The 13,186-nt window shown below is 35.1% G+C and overlaps 1 protein-coding gene and 1 non-coding gene across 34 annotated transcripts in view; both read right to left on the bottom strand.

The window, feature by feature from the left end:
* Positions 1-13,186, bottom strand: part of WDFY3 (WD repeat and FYVE domain containing 3) — a 301,952-nt gene that overhangs the window by 216,321 nt on the left and 72,445 nt on the right. The gene's annotated exons all lie outside the window — the stretch shown is intronic.
* Positions 3,336-3,442, bottom strand: LOC118152520 (U6 spliceosomal RNA). The gene has a single exon (XR_004741280.1). It is a non-coding gene; the product is annotated as a U6 spliceosomal RNA (small nuclear RNA).

Genomic DNA, 13,186 nt, shown 5'->3' with positions numbered 1-13,186 from the left:
GTTTGGGGGTCTCACTGGTTGCCCAGGCTGGTGTCAAACTCTGGGCTAGAGCAGTCCTCCCACCTCAGCCTCCCAAAGTGCTGGGATGATAGGCATGAGCCACCATGCCTGGCCTCCGTCATAATTTTTGCATTAGATAGTCTACAAATGAAATGTAAAAATGTATTTATACTCTCATGGCTGGGGGATAAATTCTCATTAAAGGAGTTGAAGAGTGGAGGGGTAGATAAAAGGAGAGCAAAAAACTACATGTCTTTGTCCTTCCACCATATCAAAATGTAAGAATGATTACTACAAACAGACATGTCCTAATTACATCATTTCACTGTTGACCACATGTAGCCTATCTTAAAAAATGCTTTTGGGGAAGAATAAGAAAAGAAATGTTACTCTTATCAGTTAGCTATTTAATATATTATATAAATCTATCTGAAACCGTGACAATATTTGAACTATATTGTATCTCTAATTTCTGGGGACATAAGTAACTAAAGTAAATAATTCTGCAAAGTACAAATCAGTTTACCGTATTTTTTCTTGGTAATTTTCACCATGTTCTTCAAAGGAAGGCAATGTAATAGAATATAAAATACTACCTTGAATAAACTGGCACAAAACTGCTCTGGCAGTGGGGAACTATTTCCTAGGCTAATTTATTTTTATAACATTCCACAATAAGGCCTAACTCTCATTATGTGGGAGAACAATCTAAAAAAGTACTGCCTTTTATATCATTACTGAAAGATCAAGCACACCTAGCTGTTATTTTCATTCTACTTGACTCCTTTTACATTTTACAATTAACACCTCAACTAGAGCTGGGGAAAAGGGAAGACCATACAACTGAAATCTTCTAGCTGAAATATTTGCTGGGAGGGTTAGCCATTTAGAGATTAAAATGAAGTTTCTAATCTACTTTTTATATTTCCAATATACAGGCTTTTAAATTCAGGAGCATAAACAGAAAATACAAACTATATGAAATAAATGTTTCCACAGAAAGACCTAACTACTCCTAAAAAGCAGATATAACATTCCAATTAGTGATCAAAATAAAATATACATGTGTGTTTGTGGTGTCTCAAAATTACATGCTAAAAATTACAATTTGAATTGAGAAAATGTTTCAGGTAGAGAACAAAGAACACAAAGACTTGGCACTCAAAAAGTTATAGACTACTTTTAGTTGTTCTTTCTTTGTGAAATTACACAAAACAAAATCATTCTATGGTCAAAACTGAGTCACTCCAAGACATTTAGATGGTTTGGGTTTATGCATATATTTACGTTCCTAGTAGAACATACACAAAGTCATTGAAAAATATTTAGAGCTACACCAATGTAGCTCTCAATATTATAAAAATATTCACCTGCTTTTAATTTGTGACTGATTTAAAATTTTTCATACCCTTCAACATACACTTAGAATATATATACACTTATACTCTCAGACTTCAGACAAGATAACAACCCATTTAATTTCAAATCCAGATGTCTCCTGAAAAGCAAAATCTAACATTTAAATAACACGGGGAAAAAAAGACCCTGAAGAAATTACATTTAATTATAATTAAATAAATTGATCAAGAATTTATAATACAAATATCTCAAGGATCATAATGGTTACTAGTGAGAGTGTTAAACATAATTTAAATGTACTTAGGAAACATAGCAGGTAACAATGATCATGAAACTTGAAAATTAAATTATATAATTTTTAGACTCTGAAAATAACCTTCTACCAAACCATGGTAATAAAACCAGTGACAGAATGATATAAAGAACAAACTGACCAAGGTAGAGGTGAGAAATCTCAGAGGAAGACCCATATATCTAATCAGAACCTAACTTGATAATTGTCACAGAGAAGGATATATAACAATCATGTAGATGGTACTGAGAAACTCACTAATTTTAGAATACAATTAAAGTAGAGTCCTACCTGAAGCCACATACAGAGGTGGGCTCAAAATGGAATAAAGATCCAAATATGAAAGGCAAACTATAAAGCTAATAGAAGAATATATATATACTTTTTTTGTTGTTTTTTTTAGATGGAGTCTCACTCTGTCACCCAGGCTGGAGTGCAATGGCATGATCTCGGCTCACTGCAACCTCTGCTTCCTGGGTTCAAGCGATTCTCCTGTCTTAGCCTCCCGAGTAGCTGGGATTACAGGCATGTGCCACCAAGTCTGACTAATTTTTTTTGTATTTTTGCAGAGATGAGATTTCACCATGTTGGCCAGGCTGATCTTCAACTCCTGAACTCAAGTGATCTACTGGCCCCAGCCTCCCAAAGTGCTGGAATTACAGGAGAGAGCCACTTCCCCTAGTGAATATACATATTCTTATGAATCAAGAACTCTAAAAGGATCAATTCAAAATCACTTTCCAAATATAAAAATAAAATGATGAATGTAGTTACTTCAAAATTAAATATTTGGTCTCGGAAAGGAACACTGTAAACCAACAAAAAAAAGAGAACACAATAGAAGATATTTAAAATATCTAAAACTGACAAGAATTACTATATAGAATTTACAAATAATACTCAAAAAAACAAGACAAATTTAGTAATCCCAATGAAAAAAGGCAAAAAATATAAACTAGCAACCTGAAAGGCAGTCAAACACAGAGATGTTTTAATTTAGTCAATATTCAGAGAAATGCACACTGAAACAAAATGCCACTTTGCATCTAGTAGATTAGCAACAATCAGAAAGCTGGAAAATGCTGTGTCCTGAGACATGGGGACTGAAACTACATATACAACTGGTGAAAAAAATGAACTAGATTTAAAGCACAATTTTTCATCACTTGGCATGTTGCATTCCTCTCCTACATCTACATTCTGAAGAAACTCTCTCATTGGCAGGAATTTTTTGGAGGGTACTTAAGAGGTCAGTCACTGAGAAAAAGAATATGCAAACCAACGTTGATACATAACTATATATATCAGATCCATTTAAGTTGGACACATCTTAGAAACATAGTGATGGGTGAAAAAAATTTTAAAACAAGATGAAATACATTACAATATAACTTTTGGAAATTAAAAATACATGGACAGAAAGCAAACATTTTACAAGAACACATATTAACAAAAGACAACATTAACTACTTTAGAATGGTTACACCTGTCCTTCATTACATTTATAGTGCTTTAAAGGAAATAATTACTTTGGAATACTTCCGAATTTAGTTCAACTAAAACTAAAAATTACTGTTTTACATAAAAACATATTTACATTAACAACTAAAATTAAATACTTATATACCAACCAATTCATTTCTTAAGTTAGTCTCAACTGAACCACATTTATCTATTTATTTTTTCTTTAATGGAATGCTTCACAAATTTGCGTGTCATCCTTTTGCAGGGACCATGCTAATCTTCTGCGTATCATTCCAGTTTTAGAATATGTGCTGCCAATGTGAGCACAACTGAACCACATTTAAATTGGATACATGCAGGTATTTTTTTCTAAGGTGATTCTTAGCTATTTATCAACACAGCTATTTTGTTCCTTTTAATCCTCAGCCATGGACACACAAAAATGTCTTAAATTTCATCTGCTCAGCAAGTAACAAAAAAAATATATGTATTTGTAGGAATATTTCGACAGAGAAGGAAGGGAGGGAACTGGTTTTTCAATAGATATTAGATATTAAAGAAATTGGGCAACTTTTAATAGCAAAATAAATCTGTTTCTTCCAGTCTTCAGAAAAACCTACCCATGGTCTCCAACAATAAAAAAGTCAAGCTGGGAATACCAACATGGTTCTGGTAGTGTTCAGTACCCTAGACTTGGCTTTAATAAAAAGAGAGCAATTTCTTATTATTATTTTGGAGTCATTACAACTTTGGCATAATCTTGCAGTCTTCCTATACATATATGATAAAAACTATGGTATAGAATGATCATTTTTATACTATAATATTCTGAATCATGAATAACTTATAAAACGTTAAGCATTATGCTGATAGGTGCTTGGGATACAGTGACACATATAAACAACCTGGAACATGTGGCATTTACCATGTGCCAGGAAATGACAATTCATTTAAGATATACATGATATCTGACTTCATGGAGTCTGCAGGCTGGGTGGTAGCAAAGATTATAAAGGATGATAAAGGCAATGCATGTTATACCAGGGAAACGCAAGGAAGACTAGGAAAAAGTGCATCAGGGAAACCTAATCTAGCTGCAGGGAGGTGGGGCTGTGGGGAAATTAGGAAGAGAAGCACATTTTTAAAAGACAATTACAAAAAATAAATAAATAAATAAATAAATAAATAAATAAATAAATAAAAGACAATTACAGAACAAAACAAATGAATTTCACTGGCCTAGCCTAAGATCCCATTCTAGCCAATCAGATTTCTGCAGCTTGGTTCTCTGTATATGTTAATTCTTGATATTCAAACTTTTCTGCCCACTGGCTTGTAATCAGTATTTCCAAGTGGAAAACACCAGCCATTCTGCCCTTGAATCATTTTAAGTCTAAAGGGACAGCATCAGTAATTAGTAGCCCAGGCCAGAGTTAATCCCTAAGGAACTCTCATTTCCTGCCTCTGTGTCAGTTTTTGTCCAGAAAATATAGCCTTAAGATCCATAGCTAAGTATAATGTTAGGTATTTTCACAAAAATTTATTCATTTATTTCCTACCACAAAATGGTATAATGCCTACTTTACACATTAAAAAAACCGGAAGCTCAGAGTTTAAGCAGCTTGCCAAAAAGATCCAACAACTAGCATTAGCTAAAATTTGAATTCAAGGCATGTAACTCCAAATCCAGTACTCTTTTATTAAATGGAAGCTCTTTGTCTTTATGAAATAACTTTACTTATGAAAGCAATGACAATTTTATTTTCTAGTTGTTTCCACCAAGATAGTACTATTTGTTCTTCCTTAAAACATTTGGACAAAATGATCAAGTATTTTTGTCCCCAAGAACTTTAAAAACAACAAAAAAAGGCCACAGAACCCATGTTTGCTTTGTGTATCTTCCACCGAGGGTGTAACTAGACTGGCAACAAGAAATATGACTCATGAGCAGTATCTTTGCAAAGAATTCTTAGTAACTCTAGATAAGTCAGTCTGACACATAGGGGAAATGTTACATATACATAACTACATTTTCTTTTGAGAATTTACCTGCTCTTTAATTCAAATCTGCCACAATCCTAACACAATGCCTCAATAATAAATACAGAATAATATTCAATATATTATAGAAATAACTTCTTGACAGAATTTGTCAAAGGCAAATACAAATAAAAAACTATTGTTGAGGTAGTCATGGTGGCTCATGACTGTAATCCCAGCACTTTGGAAGGCTAAAGCGAGAGGATTGTTTGAGCCCAGGAGTTCGAGATTATAGTTAACTATGATTGTGACTATTTGCAATTAAACACAACAATGTATTTCGTCATTTAGTAAGTTCTGAGCAATTATTTTATTAATGAGAAAATGAGATAATAACCTTAGAAAAAAACTCACTCCAATACCAAGAGTACTTACCTAGTAACCTTATTCTTCGGTGAATAAAATAATAATGTTTCATATTATTTTACAAAATGAACACTTTTGATTTAAAAAAAAGACTCAGGTTCCATAAAATAATTTTCTTACATATCCACTAAAATGTAAATGCAAAATATTTCTGCCTTAGTCTACTGTTCTTTACTTTTTGCTGAAGCTAAACTAAACAGTGGTGTGTTAGATCCAGCTCATACCAGCTCACAAGAGTTGATGGCTAAATTTTCAGAAATTTTGGACATCTAGCTGTCAAACTACAAATAGCTTAGGACCAGCCAAGGTGAGAATATTTGGACCACAGCAATCAGCAAACACTAAACATTGGAGCTTTTTTGTTTTTTCCTGGCTAGCTGTTGTTATAAAAGTTTGCCAGTATATCCATCACTGTGCTCAGACCACATTAGTCCTTCAGAAGCTTATAAACTTATATTTTCATCTTCTTCTCCTCTTCTTTACTTCTCCAATTTTCCTCTCAAAACACTGATTTTTATGCTTTTATTTTTTTCCCCAAAGGCCCTGCCTTGAAAATACTTATACTACTTCAAAAAGTTCAGATATTGTGACTAATGATCTAAAGTAAAATTATTTTTTCACCAAAATATTCTCACAGAAAGTGTATCTCTGAATTCTTATCTAACTGGCCTGATTTATCATATTCTGCTACTTTAAAAGCAATGTCTCTGTCCCTTATCAGTTGGTTAAGAGAAAATTTTTATTCCCTCCAGTGAATATTGTGCTTGAAGCTTTACATGTGTTCCTCATAAAACATAAATGCATAATATTAGCAATACTAAAATGTCTACAATCTTTTGTCTAAGCATTATATTTTGTGCATATTACACATTGACAGAGATCTTATACATTAAACTATGAATTATTTTGTAAAAAATAAAGACAAAATTGATTGTTCCCTTTTACTGAAGAAGAAATGAAGACAAGAGGCTGAAATTTCTGTAAAGGCAATGAGAACTAAGAAACAGTGTCTAAATAGTCTCAATATGTGATTTTTAAAAATTCTGGTTTGATTCATAAAAATGCTGCATTATAGGCACAAGCAAGAATAGGTGGCAGTAAAAAAGCTCTGGCATCAGGCACATACGGGTTTCAAATTCTGTTCCTTCATTCACTATCTATGTGACTTCAGGAAAAGTAAATCAAACTACCCTAAGCTACATTTTCCCTAATAGTAAATGGAGATGAGTGTGACACTGGCTTTATAATGTAAGAAAAGAAAGTAAGAATACATGTGATATGCCTCCCACATGGAAGGCAATCAATGTTTAGGGTTATGACATGATTAGAATTGGTTACAGCAATTCCAACCAACGACTTTGAATTAGAAGAAAAAGATTAATCATTTTAATACACCAAAGAGTAGTTCCAAATTCTTACAGCCAATATATGATAAATATAGTGGGGACTGCTGCTCAAGACCCATCGTACCTTGTTCCTATAATGTGCCTTCATGTATTAAAGAGGCTATAAAACAAAATAAGCAAGGTTTCCACAGACTCCTCTGCAAATAGGTTCTTTTTGCAATTCAGGTTCAGGGTTCAGCCACTCAAACTTACTTGCCCCAGCTTTTTTTTTTTTTAACACTGTCTCACTGTGTAACTCAGGCTGGAGTACAGTGGCATGATCATGTCTCATTTCATCCTTAATCTTCCAGACTCAGGCAATCCTCCTGCCTCAGCCTCCCAAGGAGCTGGTACTACAGGGGCACACAACCATGTCCAGCTAATTTTTGTATTTTTTAGTTTCATTCTGTTGCCCAGGCTAGTCTTGAACTCCTGAGCGGAAGACTTCCACCTGCTTTGGCCTCCCAAAGTATGGGGATTACAGGCGTAAGCCACTGCGCCTGGCCTTGCCCAAGCTTTGTAAAGTAGAATTGAAGCAGAGCCCACACTGTCAATGATATTCATATATTTTTTGCTGCAGTGTTGGACAGAGATCCCTGTATCCAGTAATTATTCTGGGGGTTGTTGGGAGGCAGCGCATGTCACATCTATTTGCCTGGTCATAATACTTACAGTATGGCTGTGGAGCGAACAGCAGTAGAGGTAGCTGTTTGCAGTGGCACTGAAATGTGTGTTCTGGATCTTTCTCTGGGGTTAAGAACCTTCTCAGTTAAGGGTGAGATACCAAATATTTTGCCATGCAGTTTCTGTTACAACTACTTAACACTGCCACTGTAGTGTGAAAGCAGTCATAAACAACCGGTAAATGAGCATGTATTGCTGTGTTCAAATAAACACTGACATTTGAATCTCACATTTTTTTCTCTTTTAATTTGAGAAAGTGTTTTGCTGTGTTGTCCAGCATGGTCTCAAATGCCTGGCCTAAAGCAATACTTCTCCTACCTTGGCCTCCCAAGTAGCTGAGACTACAGGTGCACACGACTGTGTCTACTGTGAATTTATTAATTTTTAGGTGCCACGAAACATTATTTTTCTTTTGACTTTTTTCAAATATTTAAAAATGTAACAACCATTCTTAGTTTGTGAGACATACACATGCAGGTGATAGGCCAGATTTTGCCTGCAGGCCACAGTTTGCCACCCTACAACAGTCTCCTGATCCACACAGAGAGCCGCAGCTCCCTTAGAAACCAGAGTTGAGGTATGCCACTGGGAGATGTTTCTAAAGTTTAACCATGAGCCCAAAACCTGTTTTGTCTGCTCTTTCTGCTCCACCATCATTTTGTAAGCCACTAATGCCATGTGATAAGTATTTTCCTGCATAAACTGCTAGAACAAATTCTATTCTCTGCAACTAAATCCTGACTGATTCATAGTGCTACACATACATAAGCACTTTTTATTTTCAACCAAAAAAAAAAAAAACCCTTATTATCTTTCAGGTATACGCCATAAAATATTCATTCACAAATTAATTTTAATGCATTAAAAATATGACTGCACAACTAAAAAACTATATACAACAGAATGTCATTTTAAGAATAAACTATTTAATTGAAATTTATTTCAAATGAGGCGCAAAAACCACCTAAGCGACATGAATCTTCAGATTCCGCCGAACACAATGATAAATATAAAACACCTAATTAATAATTTGAAAGTGTTTATTATATATGAAACACAAAAATATACAATTATATAATGGGAAAGAAAAACTATGTCTACCTCCTTTCAGTGATTAAGAAACCTGTATTAGATTACATAAAGAAAAAGCAGAAAACAGGAGAAGAACTCAATAGACATTTTGCTTATGGAAACTCTACTTTTTGTTTTTAGGGAAACATAAATGTATCTTTAAAGTCTATGATGGCTCTAGAGTATCTTAAATGCCAAATGTATAATCTTTGAGCACTATATTCATTTCTCTCCAGGCATTAAAAAGTCAAATTAGGACAGACCTTCAGTTCACATCAATAACAGTAGAACTAATCTGTCCTGGAAGGTACAGCAGAGAATAACCCTGTAAACAGAAATTGTCTTAAGGTAATTTAGAAAAACAGCTTTCAAATTTTTTTTTGTATGCAATTCCTAATATAAGTCAGAATAACTAGGTATTATCTTTAATATTTTTAGGTTGATAACTAATACTTTTCAACCTGAGTTTAAAGACTTGTAAAGGATGGCAGTATAAGCATTGATGGTTAATACTTGATGCTTTTGAATGTATCCACGGGATCTAAATATAGCCTCACAATCGACATCATCCATCACATATATATTTTTTTAATTTCTTCTTCAATTGTCAGAAATTTAAACTTATTTTGAATCAAAATTCAGGCATTATATAATCTCTTACAAAGTGTGCATGTGTATGTGTGCATTTGTATAACAATCTCCAAAAAATAAAGGACTCTAAAAAAAAGTTATCACACTAAAACTAAAACTAGTGACGATCATCTTGTTAATATCAAATATCCGATGTTCAAAATCTCATAAATGTCATGGTAGATTTTTATAGATATTTTGTATGAATCAGGTTCAAAATAAAGATTACTTATTGCTACTGGCTACTAATGTCTCTTAAGCCTCTCCTCGTTTGCACTGGGCACAGGAACTCTGTGTTGCCTATTATTTGTTGAATAATTTATTCAACAAATATTTATTAAGCAACCACTATGTGTCCAGCAATGTTTTAGATGCTAAGAATGTAGAGGAAGAACAGAAGCCTATTAAAATCTGTGTCCTTTTGGACTTTAAATTGTCATGAATGAAAGAAAAAAATAAACAAAGAAATCAATATACATCTGATGTTATGAAAAAAATTCAGTAAGCTTTGAAAATAGAATGTTCCCCGGGTTGCTGTTTCAGTCTGCTTGGTCAAGGAACGTTTCTGAGGACTTCACGCCGGAACAGAAACCTGAATGAAGAAGCAATCCCTAAGAATTTCTACGGGAATAAAATTCCAGGCTAAGGAACAAGTAAAACCAAAAGGCTGGCCAAAGTAAGATTGTGCTTCACATGGCTGAAGAACTGTAATGAAGCCAGTAGAGCTGGGGAGCAGAATTAGAAATGGGGAGAGTGTTTAGCTCTGGAATGTCTGCATTGTGATTTAGTGTTTACTTCTCTTCAGCTGCTTTGCATCAACTGAGACCAAGGAGATGGCTCTTTATACTACCCTCTCTCCTCTGCTGCTTCCTGCCACTCTTTCTGCAAAAAAAGGTACGTATGTGTCTTTCCCTGCAGCTTCACCTTGCCTAAGACTTTGTAGTCCCCTTACCACCTACTATGGGAGAGCTCTGTGACGAGTTTAAAATCTGTGATATTCACACACTTCTCAATTTGCTTCAACGTTCACAATGTTTGGCAGCTCTTCTCTGGGTCTGAGGCTTGGGATAATGGTTTTCTCCTCATTTCACTGAAGTTAAAAGATTTCTTCCCTATTCTTTATTCTTCTTGTTATGTTTAGTTAGCATTAGGCAGAAGAATAGAATACAAATGCTTTTACTCAGCCATTTTATATGAAATCCCTTTCCTCACCTACAGTGGATAAATTTAGAGTAGGTACACCTAGAGAACTTACATTTCTCAATCTCTATATTTTTTATTTCAATTTCTAGATTTTCCTATTTGAAAAGCTGAGAAATTCTGGCCACCAAGATCTACAGACTTAGAACTGTTGTTTAAAAACTAATTTAACACACAATCAACTTTAAATGTATATTGAAGACTCTATAAGGAATATAAACTTGGAAACTACAGTAAATTTCTACCATGATCCTTATATTCAAGCTAAGGAAAAACAAAAGGCAAATAAATGTTAACATTCAAAGGGATATGTAACGAAGAGAGAATAAGCAAAATATCAAAACAATATATGTTAAATAAATACAGCATTACTTTCAAGAACATAAGCTCTGGTTATGTTGATAAAAGCTTACTGTTTTCTACTTTAAATAACAGTCAAATTGTTGTGTACTACATAAGTGATTTGCATGAAAAGTATTCTAAATCATCTAAAAGTACTTTTTAAAAAGTCAGCTATTGGCCAGGCGCAATTGCTAACACCTTTGGGAGGCTGAAGTGGGTGGATCACTTGAGGTCAGGCGTTTGAGACAAGCCTGGCCAACATAGTGAAACCCCAACTCTTAACTAAAAATTAGGCTGGGCACGGTGGCTTACATCTGTAATCCTAGCACTCTGGAAGGCCAAGGCGGGTGGATCACCTGAGGTCAGGAGTTCAAGACCAGCCTGGCCAACATAGTAAACTCTATCTCTACTAAAAATACAAAAATTAGCCAGCACGCCTATAGTCCTAGCTATTCAGGAGGCTGAGGCAGGAGGTGGAGATTGCGTCACTGCACTCCAGCCTGGATGACAGAGTGAGACTCTGTCTGAAGAAAAAAAAATCAAAAACAAAAACAAAATTAGCCAGTTGTGGTGGCACAGACCTGCAATCCCAGTTGCTCAGGAGGCTGAAGTACAAGAATTGCTTGAACCCAGGAGGAGGAGGTTGCAGTGAGCCAAGACTGTACCACTGTACTCCAGCCTGGGCAACAGAGTGAGACTCTGTCTCAAAAAAAAAAAAAAAAAAAAAAAAAGCTCTTTCAAATAGGTGAAATTTTCCTCATAATTGATTAATAAGTTACTACAAGTAACTTATTAAACTCTTTTTTCAAAGACATAAAACTCAGGTTAACCTTTACTAAACTTTAAAAACATTGAATTAGTGAGCTCACATGGTTATAAAGCAAGAGTTCAAAAATTGTGTATGTTAACATTTATCTCCTTATTCATTTAATTACACTTTTTACATGCAAGTAGTCTGCTAGAACCTAGCGATGGAAAAATACATCATTCACATTCTACCATCTAGGGGCTCATGGTTAAGTAAAAAAATATAATAGAAGCAATGAGGTAAGTGTTATAAGGAATAATAAATAAGTAAACCAAGTGCTATAGAGATCACAGGGAAAAGGCAGTTAAATATCAATAGCAAAGTGACATGTGAACTAAGTCTCAGGAATTGAAGAGAATTCATTCAGCTAACAATGGACTACAACTTATTTCGTTTTTTTTTTTTTTTTTTTTTTTTTTGAGACGGAGTTTCGCGCTTGTTACCCAGGCTGGAGTGCAATGGCGCGATCTCGGCTCACCGCAACCTCCGCCTCCTGGGTTCAGGCAATTCTCCTGCCTCAGCCTCCTGAGTAGCTGGGATTACAGGCACGCACCGCAATGCCCAGCTAATGTTTTGTCTATTTTTTTAGTAGAGACGGGGTTTCACCATGTTGACCATGTGATCCACTGTGCCCCGCCTCTTTCACCCTTTTATTTCACCGTGTTCCAATTTGTCTCTTTTTATCTTTTGCACTATATTCTTATTCCTTCATTTTATTTCCAGTTTAATTAATGGCCCTACTATTATTTGCATAACTCAATCTGGAATTCTGAGTCCTCTTGATCTCTTTCCTTTGATCCTGAAAGATACCCACTTCCTAGATCGTTAATCCTATGTTGGTGGTATTACGTGTATTCTCTCATACCACTGTGCACCATCCCTACCTCCACTGGCACTGCCTTTATCTCTGAAGTATCATTAAGATACATGTATCCCACATATCACACTGTATTTTTAGAAGTATTTTCTCAACATATATTACCCTCCTACTTAACAGTTTATCATTAACCTAACCTGTAAGGCCTTTTAGGCTCTTCCTCTGTCTAGTTTTTCTATGCAAGCCTCATCTCCAGCTTTTCTCCATATTCACCCTTTGTTTCAACTATGCAGAACTACGTGGTCCTCCCAGCAGCGTATCTTATGAGTTCTTGTCTGTGTACACAGTTTATTTGCTAGAAATAAGTTGTAGTCGCGGTGGCTCAAGCCTGCAATCCCAGCACTTTGGAAGGCCGAGGCGAGTGGATCACAAGGTCAAGAGATTAAGACCATCCTAGCCAACATGGTGAAACCTCGTCTCTGCTGAAAATACAAAAATCAGCTGGGCACTGTGGTGCACGCCTGTAGTCCCAGCTACTTGGGAGGCTGAGGCAGAAGAATCACTTGAACCCTGGGAGGCAGAGGTTGCAGTGAGCTGAGATTGTGCCACTGAAGTCTGGTGACAGAATGAGACTGTCTCAAAAATAAAAATTTAACATTAAAAAAAAAAGGGGTGAAAGAAAATGTAAAGCAAAAGAAATCCAGGACCTGAGTTCAAGAGAAGAAAAT

The sequence above is a fragment of the Callithrix jacchus genome, chromosome 3 (genome assembly GCF_049354715.1).
Source record: "Callithrix jacchus isolate 240 chromosome 3, calJac240_pri, whole genome shotgun sequence".
NCBI lineage: Eukaryota > Metazoa > Chordata > Mammalia > Primates > Cebidae > Callithrix > Callithrix jacchus.
This window is presented reverse-complemented; position numbering and strand designations above follow the sequence as displayed.